Source organism: Diceros bicornis, chromosome 41 (genome assembly GCF_020826845.1).
Source record: "Diceros bicornis minor isolate mBicDic1 chromosome 41, mDicBic1.mat.cur, whole genome shotgun sequence".
Taxonomy (NCBI): domain Eukaryota; kingdom Metazoa; phylum Chordata; class Mammalia; order Perissodactyla; family Rhinocerotidae; genus Diceros; species Diceros bicornis.
The window spans coordinates 5,108,497-5,131,753 of NC_080780.1; positions in this window are offsets into that span (position 1 = coordinate 5,108,497).

A 23,257-nucleotide genomic window follows, 5' to 3' on the forward strand; every position below is an offset into this window, starting at 1 on the left:
TAGGCAGGAACTAGGTTTGTTCTTTTCATCAAACTCTACCAAGGACACGCTCTAATGCCTAGCTAGCTGTAAAATAGTCATAATATTATTAATAATAATAAATAAGAGATCTGAATCTGTGCACCACACAAGCTGGGCCTCTGGTGTGGAGAACTATGTTTAATTTCATCCCGAGGCATGGACAGACTTCACTACCCGTCCCAGCCTATGGCAGCTGAGTCAGGTAGACTGTATTGTCTTGTCCCACAGGTTCCGTCCCACGGCTTCTCTCCTTCTGTTAGACACCTGAGAGTGGCCAATACCTCTCACCCGTGGCCACTCAATCACACAGTGTCATTCAACAGAAAACCTAGCTATGAGTTAATTTTTTTCTCAGCTTTGGTTGGGTTGTAATGCCGTTTATCATCTGTCCCATTCTCTCATTGTATTCTTTTCAACACAAACAAATGCTGGATTTTAGCAGCATTTGAAACCTACAGGAAAGCTTCCTGTTTTGGCTCATCCTAAGACCCTTTCCTCAACCTCTTAGGATAATTTAGTCTTAAATGATGGAAGCATCTGTTTTTTACAGAAAACATGCGATTTCAACATCTGAAAGAGGCAGCCTGATTGGGCCTAGAGAATGGCACACTGCATAGCTGTTTCCTTTCAGCAAGTGTAGCAGCTCAGCTTGGAACCGGAGGCAGAACTGCTCCACACAGATGTTCTCTGAATAGCACTTATGACAAGAATTGTGACTTGACAGCACGTGTTTGCTAAAGCTAATGAAAGTCTTGGGTAAAATGAATAACCCAACTCTTAAAATTAGAAGGGAAAAGAGCTAGTTATTGAATTTTTCAAATTGTGTTATTCATGCATTTCCTTTAAAATTATTCTATGCATTTGTCAGTTATTTGCTGTTCCAAGTTGCCCCGTTTGCTTCGAAGCCTCCTGGCATTTATATACATTCAAATGCACAAATCACCATGTTTGTTTTCAAAGGAGCGGTATATAAACAACAAGCGTGGTTGCAGGTGTCTCTTCCATCCTTGGTCATTGGGATGTTGGTCCACTTATGCACATCTCCCTAGATGGAGCATAAATACCTGTTCCCGATGAGAGAGCTGCCTGCTTGGACCCTGTTATATGGGCATATAGTCCCTGGGCTGAAGTGGTGCTCGGTACTCCAAAGGGTCCCCAAAGACTTGTCTTCCAAGGCAGAGCCCCCTGCAGAGTGCCCCTGGAGGTTGATCTTTCCAGGAAGATACTCCCTCGGTTTTAACCTTTAGTCAAAGTGGCTCAAGGAAGAGAATTGGGGTTGAAAATGAAGCTTGGAATAAGTCAGTTGTGGTTAGGAGTACTAACCCAGTCACAGGGCTGGACTCCAAGGTTCAGAGAAGCTTCCTGTTTGGGCTTTGCCTGTCCAGCTCAGGAGGTCAGAACGGGATCATGTCATGGATTCAGTGGGCCAAGTGATCCTGGCCAGCAGGAGAGTCTCCTAGCAGCTGGGTTTCTGGCACTGAGACTCGTGCAGTCTCAAGCAGGTTCTTGTTTTAATCCTAGTGTGTGAGGATCTATTGGTTGTAAAGAAAGATTTCTGCCAGCAGTTGCAGGTACAGATGGCATGTTCAGCCCCTATGAAGATGAGACAAGTGGCCAGAGACCCAGCAAAGTGAACTTCTGTACAAGGGCCCAGGCCCGGGACACAACAGGATCTAACAGAGGGAAAAACAAGATCTAGAGGAGAAGGGAAGTCAGAAACAGGCATTTGTAAAACTCCATAAGAGGTAACTGTTACCATGCCAGATTATATAGGGGAAAAACAGAAGTTTGCAATAGTGAAGTAACTTGCCCGAAGTCACATGCCAAGAAAATAGTAGGGCAGAAGGGAGTTTCAGGTGTGTACCCCCACAGAGCTTCTGTCTTTATGCTATATCATACGGCCAAACCAGGTGAGGTTACGGGGTAAGTCTTCAGTGAGGTGGTGTGAGGCCCTCATACCAGGTGATCTGGATAGCAAGGATAGAGCAGCACATCTTAGAGTCCAAAATCATTGTGAGCCTGGCTAAGACCAACTGTGAAACTTGAGCTTCAGCCTGTGGGCTACAATGTTGGAGACAGCAGGTGGGAGGCAGGCTTGTGTTTCATGCAGGTGAACACCTAAACAAAAGGCAATCTTCAGCCACCTGGTATATCAGGTGGAGTCCCTGATCAGCCAGATCTATAGGGATCACGCAACTGCCAGCTGGGGCAACAGCTCTAGGAGATGCTGCTGTTCCTTATTTTTCTTGGTTTTGGAATCACTCTATTGAAGGCAGTAGTCGTCAATGTTTCACTCACATCCTATTTAAATATCCATCATTGTATGAATTATTTTATTAAACTTGGCCATTAAAAAAGAAAAATCAAAACTTTAGAACGCCAGACTACATACTCTGAAATTAAGGTGGTATTTTTCTGTAACATGAATGTGTATACTTATTTATAACAGATTCAGTGCTATATACTGGGTTCAAATTTACTTCTACTGCACCCATTTTTGGTGTGACTCTTGAAAAAGTGATGTCAGCTGAGTAGACACTTTTCTAGCTTTTCCTAATCCAGTGGTTCTCAACTTGGCAGCATTTGCCTCCCCTCCACCAAGGGGAGAGCCATTTGGAAATGTCTGCAGGTATTTTTGGTTGTCACAACTGTGGAGGGAGGATGCTAGTGGCATCTAGTGGGTAGAGAGCGGGGATGCTGCTAAACATCCTATAATGCACAGGACAGCCCCCCACACCAAAGAATTATCCAGTCATAATGTCAATCATGCTACTGTGGAGAAACTCTGCCCTAACTAGAGTCTCCAAATAAAAATAGAGGATGCCCAGTTAAATTTGCACTTCAGATGACCAGCAAATAATTTTTCAGTACATGTATGTCCAATTGCATGGGACGATTATATGTTTAATATGTCCCATATATTGCATGGGGCATAAGTATACTAAAAATTATTCCTTGTTTATCTGAAATTCGGATATAACTGGGCAACTTGCATTTCCTCTGGCAACCCCAGCTCTCTATCCCTTGTGTGGGAGTGTGTCCTATACTAGGAATTCCAAACTTTTCTCCAACAGCATGGAACTTTCTTTGGTTTGGGGTGATTATTATAAAGAAGGCATTATTGTGTGATAGCACAGGCTTTGGAATAAAGCATATCTCAATTTAAACTCCATTTCTGACCAGTGTATAATCTTGGAGAGGTTATTTAATTCCTTTAAACCTCAGTTACCTCATATGCGTTACGAGAATAGTTATGACGATATCATAGGATTATTACAAGAAGCAAATAAAATAATGTTTGCAAAATGACTGGTATTCATAAAAGATAATTGTCATTTTATTATTAATTATCCTTTTCCTCAGTGATATCTTGAACCTCTCTTTAAGTTCAGGCTTTATCAAGATAATTCTTCCCTCTGATATATTCAGTAGGATTATGGCAGCTTGCTATACTGGATAACCCAAGAATGGGTTGAGTCTTGTCTTTCTAATGTTTGTTGAAGTAAAACATACGTATGACCAAGTTAGCAAATCTTGGTTATACACTTCATTATTATTTTTCTACAAATTGAACATACCCAGGTAACTATCAGACAGAGCAAAACATAGAACACTGTCAGCACCCCAGAAACTCTCTCATGACCTCTCCCATTCATTTTACCCCCGAAGATAATTACCATTTTGTAGTCTATCACCACAAATTAGTTTTTTTCTGTTCTTGAATTTACTATAAATTGAATTATGTGGTAAGTACTTTTTTGTGTCTGGATTTTCTTTTTTTTTTCTTGTTTTCATCTTTTCTCTCAACATTATACCTGTGAAATTTTTCATGTTGCTTGCATAGAGCAGTAGCTTTATCTGTTTCTCTGCTGTGTAGCGTTCCATTGTGTAAATGTACCAGGATTTATTTATCTATTCAATTGTTGATGTGCGTTTGTGTAGTTTAGATAATTTTACTATTGTAAATGGTACTTCTATTAACATTTTGTAATGACTTTTGGTCGATATATGAATACATTTATATTGGGTGGAACAGTGGTGTCACAGTGCATGCATAAATTTAGTGCTAATTAGATAGGGATACAGTTTTGCATAGAGATTGTGCCAATTTATTCCTCTGCAGGCAGTGTCTGAAAGTTTCACTGTCCCACATTCTCTCTGCACTTGGCATTGTCAGTTTTTATAATTGTTAGCCCTTATGGTGGCTGTGTAATGTTATCACATTGTGGTTGAATAACATTTTCCTGACAAGCAGTGATGTTGAGTTCATTTACAAATGTGTATTGGCTATTGTAATACAGATTTGAAAAAATTTCTGTCTTGACCCAGTTTGGAGGCCTCAGCCAAAGGCTGATCAGTTCTCCTTCAGGAGCAGCTGATTAAGTTCACACCCCCAATCTCTTCCTTGTTTGTCTCTCAAACTCTAAGCCACTATGAGTAACACTATTAGCCTCAGGTCCAGGTATCAGACAACCAGAGACAGCACATTTGCCCTAGAGCCTGCTGAATTTATTCAACTAGCCAATCCTAAGCCTGTTTACCTTGCCTAGCCCTCTCATTCCTGCAGACACCACCCTAAAGGCACTTGCCCACAGTTCCCCTTTCTCCCCTGCTTCCTGACAACCCCTGTGTCTCCCTACGTACCTCTATGTGGTGTGGCATGTTGTGTTCTCCCCTGGGAGTTGTACGCTTAACAAAATTGTAAAACTCTTTTCGGTTTCTGTCTCTTGACCTGCCTCTTGTCTCACCATTCTTCATCTGGGATAATATGGTTAAAACAGCCATTTGGTATCCTCTTTTCGAAAATGACTATGTTCCTCCCATAGTTTATTGGTCTGTCTGTCTTTTCCTTATTGATTTGTAGGAGTATTTTATATGTTTTGGACATGAATCCTTTGTAGGATATACGCATTTCCCATCTTTTCCTACTGTGTGGCTTGCATATTCACTCTCTGAGTGGTATCTTCTAATGAAGAGTAATCATTGATTTAGTCAAGTCCGATGTATCAACCATTTGCCTTACAGATAGTGCTTTTTGTGTGCTATTTAAGAAATCCTCACCTACTCCAAGGCAATGGAGGTATTCTCCTATGTTATCATCCAGGAGCTTTATTGGTTTAAATTCACTAAATTTTTTTAATGGATTTTTTTTTTTTTTGAGGAAGTTTGGCCCAGTGCTAACATCTGTTGCCAATCTTCCTCTTTTTCTTTTTTCTCCCCAAAGCCCCAGTAGATAGTTGTATGTCATGGTTGTACATCCTTCTAGTTGCTCTATGTGGCACGCCACCTCAGCATGGCTTGATGAGTGGTGAGTAGGGCCGTGCCCAGGATCCGAACTGGTGAACCCTGGGCAGCAAAGCGGAACACGTGTACTTAACCGCTGCGCCACCGGGCCAGCCGCTAATTTTCACTACATTTTCATTTAGTAAAGATACATCTAGAATAGATTTTGTGTGCATGTGGCATGAAGTGTATGGCGTGTGTATGGTGAGGTAGGTGTGAGAGATTTGTTTTTATTTTCCGTAGGCGTATCCAGTTGCCCCAGCACTGTTATTGACAAAGATTGTTCATGTCTCAAGGCATTGCTACATCACCTTTCTTCATAAAGCGGTTGATGACAGAGATCCATTTGTTGAATTTTAGATCTTTGATTTCATCTTTTCTTCTTTTTTTAATGTATTTACTGAGATGCAGATCCATTCCCCAATTTTTGATATGTCAGATTCTCCTTTTCATTAAGTTTAAAAGAAATTTTTTTATTATGATTTCTTCTTTGACTCATGGAATATTTAGCAATGTACTGCTTGAGTTGCAAACATTTGAGATTTTTATATTTATTTTATTAATCATTTTTACCTTAATTATTATTAACATTTTAAAAGTGTTAATTGTTTTAAACCATATTTTAGCTTAATTTCCCTGCGATCAGGCAAAAATTTCTGAATTTTTTGAGACTTCATTTATGGCTCAGCCTTTGATCAATTTTAGTAATTATGCATGTGGAAAATATCTGTCTTCTCTCTGTTTGTGTACAAATTTTAGGTGTATTAATTATATCAACTTATTAATCCTATTGTTCCAATATTTTCTATTATTTCTGATTTTATTTGCTTGTTCTTTCATATACTGAGAATGTTATTTAAACCTGCAATTATGATTATGGATTTGTCTACTCTTACTTTTATTTTTGTCAGCATTTTTCCATTTCTGTAGTAGTTTTACTAGTCATTAAAAAAGGTCTACAGGCTCAAAAATTATATAATTACAGAGGCAAATATATTATTACAGGTTATTATTTTTTCTTTCTGAGGAAAAGATATCTCAGTATTCATCTTTAAAAGTTGATGATATCCATCCACGTCTTTCTATAGCACACAACTTGATAATTGTTAACTAGTACCTGGAGCCCAGATAAGCCATCAATATGCTTTCTAGGACTTCCCTTGATGTAATTTTTGACACTTTTAAACTTAATGAAGTTGGCTGAGTTAGTAGGTGCATAATTTTTCTCCATCTTTAAACAGCATCAGGAAAGACAGGAACATTTGAATTTTTAAGCAGATATAACTGCAGTTACTAGAGTCTGTATTATATCAACTTAGAATATATTTAAATTATAAATGCCATAGAAGGATTTCAGTGTTAAAAAATTTAAATTTAAATGAAGGCAACTGGTATTTTTTCAATTATGTTTGCATTGTATAGCTTTTTCCTTTCTTTTACTTTCAATCTATCTATATTGTTGAATTTGAAGTGAATTTCTTATAAATAGCATAAAGCTGGGTTCGGTTTGTTTTACACTCTGAAAATTATCTTAATTGGTGTACTTAGATCATTTACCTCGAAGGTAATTATTGCTATATGAGAGCTTAAGTCTGCCATTTTCTTATTTGTTTTTTCGTTTGTTCCCTTTGTTTCTCATTCCTCTGTTTCCCTTTTCCTGACTTCCTGTTGATTACTTGAAGTATTTTTTTTTTGTATTTCATCTTTATTTATTTATAGTGTTTTGCAGTGTATCTCTTTTACAGTTTTCTAGTGTAGTTCTAGGTATTACACGTGCCACATGTGACACATCACAGTCTATTAGAATCAATATTGCACTGCTTTGAGTGATTGGGAAACTTGCTTCTGTTTAGGCTCCTGTACTTTCTTGACTTTTAGATATCATCTTATGGAGCATCAGATAATATTGTGATTTTTATTTCAAACATCAAATATTGTCCATAAAACTCATGAGGAGAAGGATAATATATTGTATGTACCCATATTTTTGCTTCGTTGGTTCTTTCTTCCTTTCTTATCTCCAGTATTCTTTCTTTTATTATTTCCTTTCTGTTTGAAGAAATTCCTTTAGCCAGTCTCTAAGGATAGGTGACAAATTCTTTAAGTTTTCTTTGTCTGAGAAGGTTTCTTATTTGTTTTTCATTCCTTCAGGATAGTTGCACCTCATATAGAATTCATGGTTTACAGTCTTTATATCATTTGAAAATGCCATGTCACTTTCTTCTGGTTTCTGTGGTTTCAGCTGGGAAATGTACTGTCATATTAATCAGTGTTCTCTTATAGGTAATACGTTATTTTTCTCTGGCTACTTTCACGTTTTTCCATTATCTTTGGATTTCAGAAGATTAATTATGATGTGTCTTGGTGTAGATTTCTTTGGATTTATCCTGTTTGGGATTTACTCAGCTAGTTGAATCTGTACAGTTTACATCTTTTGCAAAATTTGGGAAGTTTTCAGCCACCATTTCTTTAATTAGGACTGTTGAATCTTCTATTATTGTCCCACATGTCTCTAAGGATCTGATCACTTTTTTGGGGGTGGGGCTATATTTTCTCTGTTGTTCAGGTCTGTCCTTAAGTTCACTGATTCTATCCTCGGTCATCTCTACAATGAACCCCATCCAGAAAGTTTTAAAATTGTGTTATTATATTTTTAGTTTTGTAATTCCATTTTGGTTCTTTTTTATACTTTCTATTTCTTTGATGAGATTTTTCTAATATTTCATTTGTTTCAAGAAAATTTGTAATTGCTTACTGAAGCATTTCTGTGATGGCTGTTTTAAAATTCTCATCAGATATTTCCAACATCAATGTCATTTCAGTATTGGCTTCAGCTGATTGTCTTTTCTCATTTATTCAAGTTGTGATTTTCTTGATTCTTGGTATGGTTGGCTGTTTTCAGTTGTATCCTGGACATGTTGTCTATCATGTTATGAGAGTCTGATGTTATTAAAATTTCCTCTTTTAGGAGGCAGTCTCCCTGCTAGGTTTAGCACACAGGTCTTGGCCTACTTTTGTGGGTGGCGTTTCCAATGATAGCTTAACTATCAGAGCCATTGTGGTCTGCCTCATTTATCTGGTGTTGCTAGGGCTCCCACTGTTCCTTGCTCGCACTGCCTGAGGGGCAAAGGAGTTTTCTTAGGCCAGACTATGTGGTGCTGCGAAGTTGGGGAAGGGGTTCTCCAGCTCCTGGGGATGGAAAGTCTCCCAAGATATGGCACCTGTATGGGGTCCCCCTTGCCAGTTCTGTCTGGCCTATTAGGAGGCGGCTGTTTCAGGCTTGTGAGGTCAAACAGGTCTTACTGAATTCCTTACTGAATATCCCTTCAAATATTGCTTCTTCCTCATTCTCTTTCTTCCCTCATTCTAGATTCTAGTTACATATATGTGAGACCCTTTGACTATATTTCATATGTTTCTTACTCTTTTATCTATTTTCCAGCCCTTTGCCTCTGGTTCAATCTGGATGTTTTATATTTACTTGTTCACTTGTTCAATCCTCTTTCCTCCTTTATCTAATGTGTATAAATCTATCTATGTTGAAAGTATATTGACATTAAATTTTTAGTATTAGTTATATTATTTTTAATATGTAGGGTTTCTATTGTATTATTTTATATACTGTAATTCTGTGATGAAATTCTCATTTCTTTACTTGAAAATATTAGTCACAGTCTTTTAAATACCCATGTATGAAAACTCCAATAAGTAGATCAGTGCCTGGTCTACTTTTGGTGTTTTTAGGTTCTCTTGATTTTTTTGTTATTTGTTCCTGTTTCCTGGTATGCTTTGTAAATTTTTATTGAGAGCTGGATATAGTGCATGACAATTTATAGAAATTTTGGATGAATTTCTTTGTTCTGTAGAATAGAATTTAAATTTCTTCCGACAGGCAAACACAGCATAATCAGACAACTCAATTAAGTCAAGGCCAGCCTACTTTCAGTCTATCTTACTCCTAGAGTAGAGCCTTTACCAAGTCCCAATTAAAAGCCTGAAGTATTTGCCAGGGCCTCTCCTTCTTGGCAAGCATTGAATTTCATGTTTTTGTCTTCCAAGAACCACCAGATTTTTGAAATCTATGGTTTGCTTGGTTTTGCAGTTTTCTGCCCATACATATGTGGTTTAGGAATCAGTGTTAAGGGGACTTGTGCACAAAATGTTGAGACTGATTTCATGCAATTTCTTTTTCTTTAAGATCCCGGGACCTCGAGTTCTGGATGCCTCGTTAGCCCTGAACCCTAATTTAAGTGTCTCCAGCCCAAGGAGACTGCCACAAGCCCTAGACCACAGCGTATTGTGCAGCCTCTCTAATCCTATTCTGAAAACCTACAAATGCTCTGAGGGGGAAAAGCCTGGGGTTAACGTCAGAATTATCTTCATGCCTTTCTCTTTTCTTTCCAACTTTGGTTCTCAATTTATGTCTGTCTTAGTTTCTTCTGATGCTTTTAAACAACGATTCCTGCAATTATTCTAGTTTTCTTGTTATTGTAGATGGTCAAGTTAGTCAAATAGCCATTATCTTGTTACTGGTGGTAGCAGAAGTCAGCCTTCAACTCTTGTCTCTGAAGTTTGGTTTAGGGGGGATGGAGCAATATAGTATGTTCTATATAGTTAGTTTCTAATCTCCTTAAAATTTGTGAGCAACTGGTGCTTTTTATACTCAGCTTTAGGGCCTCAGCCAAAGTTTTTTTTTGTGTGTGTGTGAGGAAGATCAGCCCTGTGCTAACATCTGCCAATCCTCCTCTTTTTGCTAAGGAAGACTGGCCCTGGGCTAACATCTGTCCCCATCTTCCTCCACTTTATATGGGACTCCGCCACAGCATGGTTTGCCAAGCAGTGCGTCGGTGCGCTTCCAGGATCTGAACCGGCGAACCCTGGGCCACCACAGCGAAGTGTGCTCACTTTACCGCTTGTGTCATCAGGCTGGCCCCTCAGCCAAAGTTTTAATACTATGAAATATCCTATTCAAAACCTTTGAAACCTTCCAAGTACTGTGACTGGAGCATAGAAGCACTGTGGAAAAAGAGATTATATGTGAAATCTTAAGGAGCCTAGCTCCCATCCTAGAAAGTTAATTAATTATGAGTGTAATGATAATTATTACAATCAGTTTTATTGAATACTTACAATATTGTAATAATGTTCCAAGTGTTATTCTAAGTACATAATATGTGTTTACTCATTGAACTCATGAAAACTCTTTAAGTTACTCACCATTATTTGTCATATCTCATAAATGAGGTACCCAAGGCCCGAAAGGTTAAGCATGTTACTCAAAGTCACACGGGAAGTAAGCGGCAAAGCCAGTGACAATTATGGGAACAGAGACTGTTAATGTGAAAATGAAAACGCAATGTATTTTTATTACCAATATTTTATTTTATTGTTTCTATTTGCTCCTGTAGATCTTCATCCACTAAAATTAAGAGATTCATTGCTTCACAGCAAGGAAACAACCTATAAGATAGAAAGCAGATAGTTTTGTCAGAAGTTAGTTATGCTTAGGTGATATCCGACAGATTTGATGCAAGTCAGACTCTTATCCTGCCTCCTGGAACATAGCCTGGAAATGCTGCAAGCTCTCAGCGGTCCCATTTTCAGTAGAGTCAGGCTTTTCATCACAGGAGTAGCAGTGAGGGCTGAGAAAGGTGTCTAGGTATGTCAGCCTGATGGAGGTTTACAAGACCCAATATACTTCATTGTAGGGTAAAACAAGATTCTGAGAGTCCTAGCAGGACATTCCAAGGGCTTAGAGGTTATCTCCTGGAACCGAGCAAGGACCAGACCTTTCTTTGGGCAACGTCAATCCTTTCCTGCAGTTATCCAGGGCCATTTTTCTGGAACTGCACATTAGCAGGTGCGGCTCAGCTTCATACCTCTCATCCTTCTCTCCTTTAGTGGGAGAAACTGCACCGTTACATGTCAAAAGGTATGAGTGCACAGAGGAATGAAGAATTGGTAAAATAATGCAATCTGTCACAGTGAGCACCCTGGGACTTAGTTAGATTCGGAGGTGAGGAAAAAGGGTAAGAGAACAAAACACACTGAAAAACTATTTGTGCCAAATGGACCACTTTGAAGTAGAGTGTGACTGTGATAATACTGTTCGAATTTAGCAGATGATTCAAGGAGTTGAACTTAGTGTACAGAGGTGTATTATATGTATTTGAAGATGGAGAAAATTGTTGTTTAGGTGAGTGGCTGCTGATCTCTGAATTACATAGTATCTGAGAGGGTGGAGAGGAGGAGACAGATCAAAAAAACATGATACCAAGCGTGGATGTGGGAGTTTGAACAAGGAACAGTTGAAGAGGATGTTCTGTTTTCCAGTTGGGTGCTGGGATCCTAGGAGTGAAATCCAGAAAAGAGGAGAAGAAAGAACAATTTTGGAGAGAAAGATGAGCTCTATCAAAATTCTATTTCTAGTAATTTCTCATATACTTCCAAACTTTTTTCCATGGCAAGGTCTTTACATAAGCTGTCCATGTGCCTAAAATATTCAAGCCAACCTATTCTCCTAGCTAAAATTTGATTGTCCACCCGTCTCAACTAACCATCACTTCCTCTGGGAGCCATGTGTTGAATCCATATATTGAATGACCTATACCAGTTTTACCCAGCCCTCCTCTTTCATAACATTTTCCTTTTGTCTGAAATGACTTTTGTTTTCATAGCTCTTTTCCCCACTCAATTGCAATACCCGTGGAGGTGGGATTATGTCTTTCTGGCTCACCATGTATTCCCTGTGCTAGCTCAGTGTCTGTCCCATAGTTGGCACTTGCTGGATACATTTTGAATGAATGAATAAATGAATTAATAAACAATGCTTTTATCATAGCTTGATTGGATGACTATGCTGAATTTGTTCTTGCCTGAGGTGACTTTATCTATTTTATACAAATCTTTCATCCTTATGCACCAGGGAGTATTTTTCATAGTCTAGTCTCAGAATACTGCATGCATATTTGTACTAATACTGACATATTTTTCCCTTACCTTTTGATTATACAATGAATCTAGGAATAATTCTGAACTGTTGAGCTCTTAAAAGTTTATAATAAAACATCACGATACAAGGCAGGAATGGCAAATATCTATCTCAAACTTATGACAGAATACATTCTGCTTCCCCATGCCAGACATTGATTCTCAATAACAGCCACCTTGCCACTGGCGCAAAGAATGTTTATTTTGCAAATGTCCTCCACATAACAATTGCCAATTGATTGAATTTTCTGCAAGCCATAAAGAAAAAAAATGAGGAAATCTCTATATTAAGGAGTGATCTCCAGGATCAATTATTTACTTAAATTTATAACAGAATAGAGTACACCAAAGGATAAATTAGAATCTGATACAAATGGTTACCTAGCAGGCAGGGAGAATTTGGACGGAGGAAGATGAAAGCAAGACTTTACTCAGTATATCTTTTAATGTGGTTTGTACTTTTAAAATATATAAATATTTTACATATTCAAAAAATAAAATTTAATTAAGAACTACACGTTGAAACTGAAAATAACCAGAAACAAATGAACACATATATTAATATAACCACAAAAATGAAATAATTATTTTAAGTAATAATTTTAAATATAGTGTTCTGCCTATACATTCTTTAGTTGGTTATATTCTGTAGAACTTGGTTATATTCTGCAAAGAACTTTTACAATTCACTCAGTTATATTATTGTAAGTAGTAATATTGATATTGTAATTTTAAAACTCCTTTGATTAAGGTAAACACATGTTTTATTTTTAAAAATAACTCTAACATAAATATAGAAGAAATGATAGAATTAGAAAATCACCATTTTTCAATACTCTTGAAATATTCAAGCAGACAGGAATTTTCAATGGTTGCTAAATCACGAAGGTTGCTGGTGAATAGAATTCTTACAGCGCAAAAAGCAAATGACAGAATCTCCACAGATAACTTGCTCTTTGCAAAGGAGAAAATGTTCCTTTCTCTAAAGAGATGAATGTTGCTAGTAGTGGGGTCTCCTGAATAGCATACGCCCACTGATATGGCACAGGAGAAAAGGCACAACCCCACCTGGAAATGACTCTGACCACAGATGTTTAAACTGAATCTAATCAAGTCTTGAGACCTAAATTCCACTCAGGGAAGACAGGTGATAGAGCAGGGTGTCTCAACCTTGACTGTACATGGGGATCACCCTACAACTTTAGACAGCACTGATGCCTGGGTTCTACCCCCAGAGATTCTGTAGAATTGGGGAAATTTGAATATGGATTGAATATTAGAGAATTATTCTTTAATTAACTGTGATAATGATATTATGATTCTATATACATGATAAATCTATCTTAAAAACCAAAACGTTGAGATTAATGGCCACTGTTAAATCCATATTTGATGTCAATTTGAAATCATCATCTAAAACAGCATTTTAAAACATTAATTAAGAAATAAGGAATGCTTTTCCTTAACCCTCCAAAGTCATCAGTTTCTGTTAATGTGCCAAAGTTTCCATAATACTTATGGCTATCTGCAATGATGTCATTCATTTTCTTGTTTATACGTTGTATGTTTATGTGTTGAGTGGCTTCCACTTGCCTCTACCTGCAAAAATAGTAAACCATAACTGATACCACATCCTAGAAGGATTGCAGACATTAGTGCCAGCATCAAAGTCTTAAAAAATACAGGGGTGGTGGTTCCCACCACATTCACATTCAACCTACTTTGCATGTGCAAAGGACAGATGGATCTTGGGGAAAGACTCAATCAGGTGGTGACTCCAATAGCAGCTGCTGTTCCAGATATGATTTTGTTGTGTTAGCAAACCAACAAGCCTCTGGCACCTGGCATGCTGCTATTGATCTTGTGAATGTCTTTTCTGTACGCCTGTTGCTAAAGACCACCAGCATTTCTTCCTTATCTCAATATCAATATGTTTGTTTATATATAATGTTTATATTATATTATGTTTACTATACATATTATAAATATTTTATTTTTATATATTTATATTTTCTTAGTTAGGGTTACTATAACAGAATATCACAGACTGGGTGGCTTAAACAACTGAACTGTATTTCTCACAGTTCTGGAGACTGAGCAGTCCCAGGTCAAGGTCCAGCAGATCTGGTTTTGGTGAGGGCTGGCTTCCTGTTTGCAGACGGCTGTCTTCTCATCATGTCCTCACATGGTGGAGAGCCAGGAGAGAGGTCAAGCTCTCATGTCGCTTCTCAATGGGCACTAATCCCAAAGCATGAGGGCTCCACTCTCATGACCTAATTACTTTCTAAAGGCCCCAGCTCTTAATACCATCCCATTGGGGGTTAAAATTTCCACATAAAAATTTTGGGGAGACGCAAACATTCAGTCTATAGCATATGTAATATAATTTTATATACGTAATATTTTTGTTCTCTTCCTTCTCTCAAGGTCTTATCATCTAACATAAGATGTGTTAATTATAGATAACCTTACATCTCAGTGTTTAAGTTGAGGCTATCACAGGAGAAGAGTGAACATCACTCAAGACCTTGGTATCTTTTCTGGGGAAAGGTTAGCATATTTTAGGTTGTACAGAGGATAGTTGTGTCATGTTAGGCAGAAGTATGACTTTGCCATTGATTGTATTTAAAGAATATGGTTTCAGGAGTGGTTTATGAGTGCTAAGATGACAAGGGGCGGACTGTGATGGCTGGTGATGTGTCAACTCGCTAGACTCAACTACATCCCCCAGAATTCCCTTTCTGGCACATCTCTAGTGGGGGATATAAGGAGCATTCTCTTGTGAAAGTTGGAGAATGGAAGGGAAACAGCAGCTGTTTTGAGGTTTATACATGCCATCACCCAAGTTATTCAATCAAATACTAATCTAGGTGCCGTTGTGAAGGAATTTGGCAGATGTAATTAAAGCCACTAATGAATTTCTTTTAAATTAGGGAGATTATAATGGTTGGGTTGGCTTAATTAGTCAGAAAGCCTTAAAAGGGGCTTAGATTTTCTCTGGGGAGAGAGAAGGAGTCCTGTCTGTGGACAACTTTGGCCTGTGGCCTTGAGATTCCATTGCTTGTGATCTTCCCTTTCTCACTGCCCACACTACAGACTTTGGACTTTCTTTGCCAGCCTCACAATTTCACAATTGCATAAGCCAATTTCTTGTAATAAACCCATGTATATGTGAGTGTGTGTGTGTATATGCGTGTGCGTGTGCATGTGTGTATGTGTATGCATGTCTGTATGCATGTGTGTATTTGTGTGTGTATACTTGTGTGTGTGTGTCCATTGGCATTGGGCCCATCAAAGAGAGGCTTGGGTCAGAAATCTATTCATCTTCCAACCCCTTTGCCCTCATTCAGGTGGATGGGGATATTTTTAGACTCAGTGTGTTAGCATTTACCTAGAGCCACTATCTCAAAATCCTCCAAAAGTCCTGGTATTGCTCTTTTCCTTGAGCACTGTTACCCTGGTGAGTGGTTGCAGGTCACCCTGGGAAAGCACAGAGGAATATTGACGTGTCTATTTACAACAGTGTTGCAGGGATGCTCCTCCAGGACAACTGGCCTCCACTTCAATCACAGAGCTCCAGGTTTCTCAGCTGAGTTAAGACTGTGAGTTGGGGAAGAAACTGAGTTCAGTTCCCACTGTGGTGACTTATGGGTGTTTATTGCTCATCAAATCTAGAGGGTGTTTTTTTTTTCTCAGTTATAGAGATCAAGTAAAACTGTAGCAGGTTGCCCACACATATCACTATGAGGGCCACAGCGAGCAATCAGCTACCAGCACAGATTCCCACGAGTCAAGCCATCTCGATTGCTTCTGCATTCCTGCTGCCTATTGAGGAACTTGTGTCTGCCTTGTCTCAAGTGGCTAATATTGCTGCCTGGCCTTGCTATTCTAGCATCCTATCATTATCTGTAAGTCAAAGAGCACCGTACAATGAGAGCCTCTCTGTTTTCACTTGGTGTATGAGAAGAACATTTAAGGTATAGTAAAGCCAACAGACCAGGAGGCGATTGCTATTGCAAACATAGTTTACTACTCACGGTTCCCAAGAGGAGGGGCATGATATACCACAGTGGGGGCACACATGAGGAAACACCAGGGTTGGTCAGGAGCCGGGGGGCGGGGAGTCAGGAACTATGGGCAAGAGTCTTTATTGTGGTTTCTGCCAGAAAGAACAAGTGGGGCAGGGTAAGCAGGCTTAATATTGTCTAGGTTAAATAATTTCAAGGGCTCTGGGGCATAGGGACTGTCCTTGATTGTTTGACTCCTGGCCCTGGGGTGATTAAGGTAGAGGCATAGTGGCTTGGAGTGTGAGTCTGATAAAGATGGTGGTTGGGGTGTGGGCTCTGGATTGGTTGGTGTGTGTTTGAAAAGAACATTCATGGGTGAGTTATTTGCTATCTCTAGGAATTGGTTAACCCTGGAAGGGGAAGTCCTCCAAGGTCAGCAAGACCCCAGAAGTCAAAGCCTCAGAACATTGAAAATAAAAAATATGGTTAATACACTCTCCTACTGTCATTCCTACCAGAGTACATCCATTGCAGGGTGCTTTAAGGATGCGATCTACCCTCATTGATGGATTTCACAATGCCTTTGTAAAGGGCAGATCTTCTGGTCCCCTTAAGGAGGTGTGAAATGTTTACACTTGATGCACCCCAACATTCTAATATCCATAAACCTTTTAGATTCCTTCCTATACATTTTCCCACAGAATGTCTGCTATCTTAACTTTATTGAATATAGGCCATCAATGAGTCAAGTTTTCACTCAACCAACCTAGCATAAATTTAGAAAAACTTCTAGTTGTTCAACAAGTATGTTAAATATTGAATCTTGAGAAAGGGTACCTGTATTGACCAATTCATTCAGATCTAGCATTTACATCATTCTCTGTTTAATACCTTCAGAGTCTATTCCCACATGTAGTCTACATGATCTTGTCAATCTCTTTCCTTATTAGACTGTGTACTTGTTTCCTTGACGCATGCTTGTGTCTAATTTTCATGAGTTAAATGCTATGCAAGATGGTGAGGGTAAGTATGGAGGAGAATAAGGATCCCCTTATGAAGCAACTTCCTCAGGTGATCTTGTTACTTGAACTTCAGAAGCAAAAGAAAGCCAGTCTTCAGACAAAGGAGGTAAGGCTGCTTCAATTTGTAAGGTGGCTCAGGGGTATTTGGGGATTCAAGGCTGTCAGATTTATCTGATTTCATCAAAATTGCCCATCCATTCCTCAGGTTACCAGTTGTTACAAATCAATGTTTCAGTTTATTCTGAGATTTGGAAAATATTGGGATTTTTTTGAGGCCACCATGGGAGATCTCTGTTTTTCTGACTGTGACTAGAACTAAGAGTCTAAAATCTTGAACTTTTTTTAATGCAACCTCTCCAGCACAGTTAGAAGATATTGATCTACCCTCAATCCTACAGTGTCATTATGGCTACCTTATTAGTAAAATGAAGTAGCTACTTAATCCACAAATCCTTGTCATCAACTGGCACTTTGTCTCAAGCATGCCTGCTTGATAATTTGAATAATTGTGATGCCACTGATTTTCAGCATCCCGTTTTCCAACAACAATGAAGTCATCACTAGTTAATATCAAATTGGTAGGCCACCAAATCTCTAAATTTTATTTTAAAGATCTATATTCTGAGATTACTCCTAGTGTCCAGATTGTCAGCCAAAGTATAGCACGGAGAACAAAACCTATGCCTGGGAGTCCAAGAGAGGGAATTTAATATGAGGAACTGCTTACCAAGTTGTTGGAAAAGATTAAAATGAGAAAGTGAGGAAGCACAGAGATTAACAATTTAAAAAACAACAGAACAGAACTTTGACCACCATTAGGGATCGAGGAACATATGGAGGAAATGATTTATTAGACCCCAGGAGCTGGGGCTAACTGGAATAGGGAAGCTTGAAGGAAGGGACACTTTGTGGGGACTGGGGCTATGGAGAAGGCTGGAGGAAGGTGATACAATGTAAGGAGAGACATCTCAGTAACAGATTAAACCACAGAGAGGACACAGATGTACCTGGGGGTGCCATCCAAAGCAGAGGGAGGGGTAGAAATAGCCTGGATCCTTTCTTCCTCCTGTCCTTCCATCTCTCATCCTAGTCTCCACTGACCAAACCCGCCTGAAAGCCAGTGAAAAATGGAGCCTGAGGAATGTAGAATGGAGAGGCCGATCTGAAAGTAAATAGGCAAATGACCAGCTTGTTTCATTTTATTTCAGAAAACTCACACAGTGGAGAGGAGGAATCAAGGTTGAACACGGACATTTTCTACTCCAGGTTATTATCCTCTCTGAGTAAGTACCTTCATAGGCACCGTATTCATTTTCTATTGCTGTGTAACGAATTAATGGCATGAAGGAACCTATATTCATTATCTCAGTTTTGTTGGGGCAGGAATTGGGCTTGGCTGAGCTGGATCCTCTGTCCAACATCAAACAAGGCTGCAATCAAGGTTGGCTGGGCTGCATTCTCATCAGAAGCTTGACTAGGGATAGATCTCCTTCCAAGCTTCCTCAGGTTGTTGGCAGAATTCATTTTCTTGCAGCTGTAGAACTCATCGTAGCTTGCTTGTCAAGGCCAGGAGAAAGTGTCTCTCTTCAGGAAGAGCCCACTCTCTCTTTTAGGGACTTTCATCTGATTAAATCAGACCATTCCAGATAACCTCCCACTTGATTAACTAAAAATCAAGTAATTTGGGACTTTAATTACATCTGCAAAATCCTTTCATGTTTGTTGTATAACATAACATAATTTCCAGGAGTGACTTGCATCATATTCAAAGGTCTTGCCCACAATCCAGAGGAAGGGATTATACAGAGTGTACACACCAGGGAGTGGGAATCTTGGAACCAGGGCTCATTTTGGAATTCTGCCTACCAAAAGTATTCTTTGTATAACCTTCATCATTTTTCACATATGTAAGCAATCTCTTAGAAATGTTGCCACTGAATTTCTTTCCAGCTCTATCAGCTGATCCTGTTGCCTTTTTTTATAAAGGCAACTTCTAGCCCACAGTCTCAGAGCTAATGAGCAGGGACCTAGTATACGGTGAGCACACCTTCTAATTTTATTCTAAATTCCTCAGTAACAGATGAAATAGCCAGACTCCAAGAAATAAGTCTTTGTTGTGTGCCACAGAGTTATTCAGTTCTTGGGAGGAGATATGCAGTTAAATGAATGTTTCCAATGATTGGTGAGTACGATCAGTGATACTAAACAAGAATGGGGGTGTCTTTACAGAATTGGTGGTGGATAGACATTCATCATTTGCACAATCCATATGCAAGCCTGGGGCAAGAGGTCGCGAGGACCCCTATTTTGGCGGCATGTTGCATAATGGATATTGTAAAAGGGGATGTTTCTGCCCCTGGCTCTGCGATGCATGGCTGGGTGAATCCGAGCAATTTTCTTTATCTCCTTAAGTCAACTTCTTCATCACTAAGTGAACTGATTAATTCCAAAATCTGAAGATCTAACACCCTATGTCTCTAAAAAAGTGTTATAGAAATGCTATTTTGGTGACTTGGGGTTCAGAGTCCTTGGTTTTTATTTTAAAAAGGGAGGATTTCAAGCTAATGGGGGTATTGTCAGCTGGGAATAAGAGGAAAACTCAAAGAGCATAAATCCAGAGAGCTCCACTGACTGGACTGTAGGACAAATGACCCTGCCTGCTGCCACGAGTTCAAGTAGAAACTCCTGAGTATAGTTTGGAAGACTTTCCTAGTCCTGCCCCCTCCCAGCCGTTCGTTATGATTCTCAGATCTGTCTCCTCCTCTCAATTCTGACTGGAAAAACAATTCTCAGCTTCTTAGTCTGACGAGCTCTTTCTCTTTTAACGCTGAAGCCTGGAGAATTTGCACCCGTGAAATCTTCCCACTTCTCCTCCTCCAGCGCCAAGCTCTGCTCTGCACTAATTGTAACACACACAACCCTGGCTCATTGCCAGTTCTTGGCGTGGTCTTCCTGAATGACCATCGTTCCCTTGAGGGAAGGACCCTGTTGTATTGATATTGCCTTAAGTGACTAACTGAATGGATATATTTGAGTTTACCCTGCATTTAAGTAAGCCAGAGGCAGGACAAAGGCATTTCCCCCCGTCTTGTAAACCAAATGCTTTTGATAATAAAGAGAAGTTTAAAAAAGAGGATATTTATGACTTTTAAAGTAGTTTATTTATTATGAATTATTATTATTTAATTTGTTTATCAAGATATTTATTACATTTTAAGTCTAATGCACAGGTCTATAGCACTTACTTTGCACTAACATTGTTCTAAGTACTTTAAACTTACTACCTAATTTAATCCTTACAACTACACTATGAGGTCATTGCTATTATCTCCATTTTACAAAACAGGAAAGTGAGGCACAGTGAGCTTGGGTAACTTTCCAGGCAGTCTCACATGTCTTATCATCAAAAAGGTTGTGTTGTCTTCCCCTTTTGAAATGGTCTGTGTAGTAAAACAATTTTAAAAGACAGCAACAAAATATTTTTTCTATTGCATGTCCAACTGAGAGTAGTTGTCTTTAAATCAATTAGGAGCTTCTAGTTTCGAAGTTTAGGAATATTACAGACCAGAATAGAGTGCTCAAAGAAACCCCGGGGACCAGCCCCATGATGTTGGCTCTCTCCAGCTTGCACACAGAAAGAGAACTCTTAAATTCAAAACCAGTTACTTATAGAACAAAACGAAGAGGCTCTTCTGAGACAACATGACATGGGAATGTGCAGTTACATTTGGAGGTCTTTTTCTCCAACATTTCCAGTAAATGGAAAGTCTTTCCTCAACTCTGCTTTGAAAGAGTTGTTAACCTAAATCACAATCCATGATGGAGGACAGAAATTGCACTTTTCAAGTTTTCTTTTATTTGCATTTAGTGGCATGGCAAAGTGCTCAAGACTTTTTCTGAGATCTTCTCCAACTGGTGCCTCAGATCAGACACTCACATGCACGTATAAACATGCACACTCACACACACACATGCACACACACGCATACACACACACACAAATGTCTGTTGAACTCCAGCTGTATTAGGGATCATCACAGTGGTGCTTTCCATACACAACTGCAGAATGCTTCTCTTATGACCTAGAACTAGAAAAGATTCAGCGCAGGGAAGGTGAAATCAAATAGACAACGTGCTAAAAAAATAGCAAATAAGTGTCCACAACAGTGTGTCTCATGAAAGTGATTGGTGTGGGACATGCGAAAGGTTCGAGATCGTCTGCGGTTAACCTCTCTGTGGACTTTCTTGCTTATTTTAGGGCCAGGCTTATGGTAGACATTCAATAACACATTTGTTCACAAATAAATTTACAAAATGATTTTGCCAATGAAAAAACTAAGACCCAGGGAAATTTAACAACTTTAATGTCACAAAACTGTGAGATAGCAGAGGAGCATTGAAGCCAGATCGTCTGACTTTGTATAATACATTCTTTCCAATGCAGCATGGTCATTATTTTTATACGGTGTGGATGTTCACTTAGGTTTTAAAAGTAAAGTACAGTGCCCTATTAGTGGAGTGTAAATCACTTTGGTTATTTTAAGTTTTCCTAAAAGAATTTCTGGCATTTATCTCAGTGTATTATTATTATAAAATTCCTTTGGTGGACCTACCCCATTCCTCTCCTAAACATACATGACTTCAAGGATGCATGTGAATGCAGTCTGGGTAATGGATAGAAAGGACCATAGGAGAAAAACATAAATATTAAACTTGAATATGAGTTTTGAAATAGATGTGCTGTATTGGGAAATTTCAACAGGAATAAATGCATACCTTTAGAGCATCAATGAAATAATTATGCCATCTCTTTCCCTTTGCCTATTGATTTATTGGATTATCTTAATAGATTTCTTAATTGAAAACTATTGGTGAATTCCAGAGTTATGCCGTAAAAGATCACAGCATACCATATTCCAAATGTGCCTTGAGGCTGCTGCCCGTGCTGAGCCCAGATCCCCTGGGCTCCCATTCGCAGGTTCTGTTTACCCCTCCCCCAACTTCTGAACAGCCTACACCTGGGACTTCTTTTGGAGCCCTGCCCTTGGGCTACTGAACCTCCTGGAGCCACTTTGCAGATCCACAGAGAGTAGAGTGCCTATGCTTTTACATTCCGGGAGCAGCCTTCAACCAGTGCCTGAGGAGCAGGAAAACCCAGCTCCTTTCCAGAGTTGGGCAATCCCAGGATGTCAGTAGTACTCCAGTCTCCCCTTAGGGTCTGGTTGAAGCCAGTGTCCCTGGGACTCTGCCAGAATTGCACCCTTGTGGAGTTCCCTCTTCCCTTTAATGCTTTCTGTCCTCTTACTGTTTTTCCTGGGAGTATTTCCTGACTAAATCACTTGCCTCAGAATCTGTCTCCTACTGTTTGCCTCTGGAGAGCTGACCTTATATAAGTACACTACAAGCTTTGACTTGCTAATGCTAGATTTTGGTTTTAGCTGTGTATTAATTTCTTGTTGCTGCTGGAACAAATTACCACAAACAGTGGATTAAAGCAGCACCGACTTTTTCTGTCCTACTCTTGGAGGTCAGCATTCTAACGTGGCTCCGCATGGCTGTGTTCCTTCTGGAGGCTCTAGGCGAGAATGTGTTTCCTTGTCTTTTCCAACTGCCTTCCGAGGCTGTGGCTCCTTCCTCCACCTTCAAAGTGAATCACTCCAATCCCTGCTTCCCGCCTTACATCTCTCCTGCCTCCCTGTTTCCCTCATAAGGACCCAAGGATGACATTGGCTACCTGGATGGTCCAGGATAATATTCTCAGCTCAAGATCCCTAATTTATCCACACTTGCAAGATCCTTTTGTCATGTAAGGTAACAGTCACAGGTCCTGGGATTAAGATGTGGAAATTTTGAAGGCGTATATTGTTCTTTCTACCACAGTAGCTATAATCACAAGTGAGATAGGCCTGTAACGTTTTTCCTTGTGAATGCTTT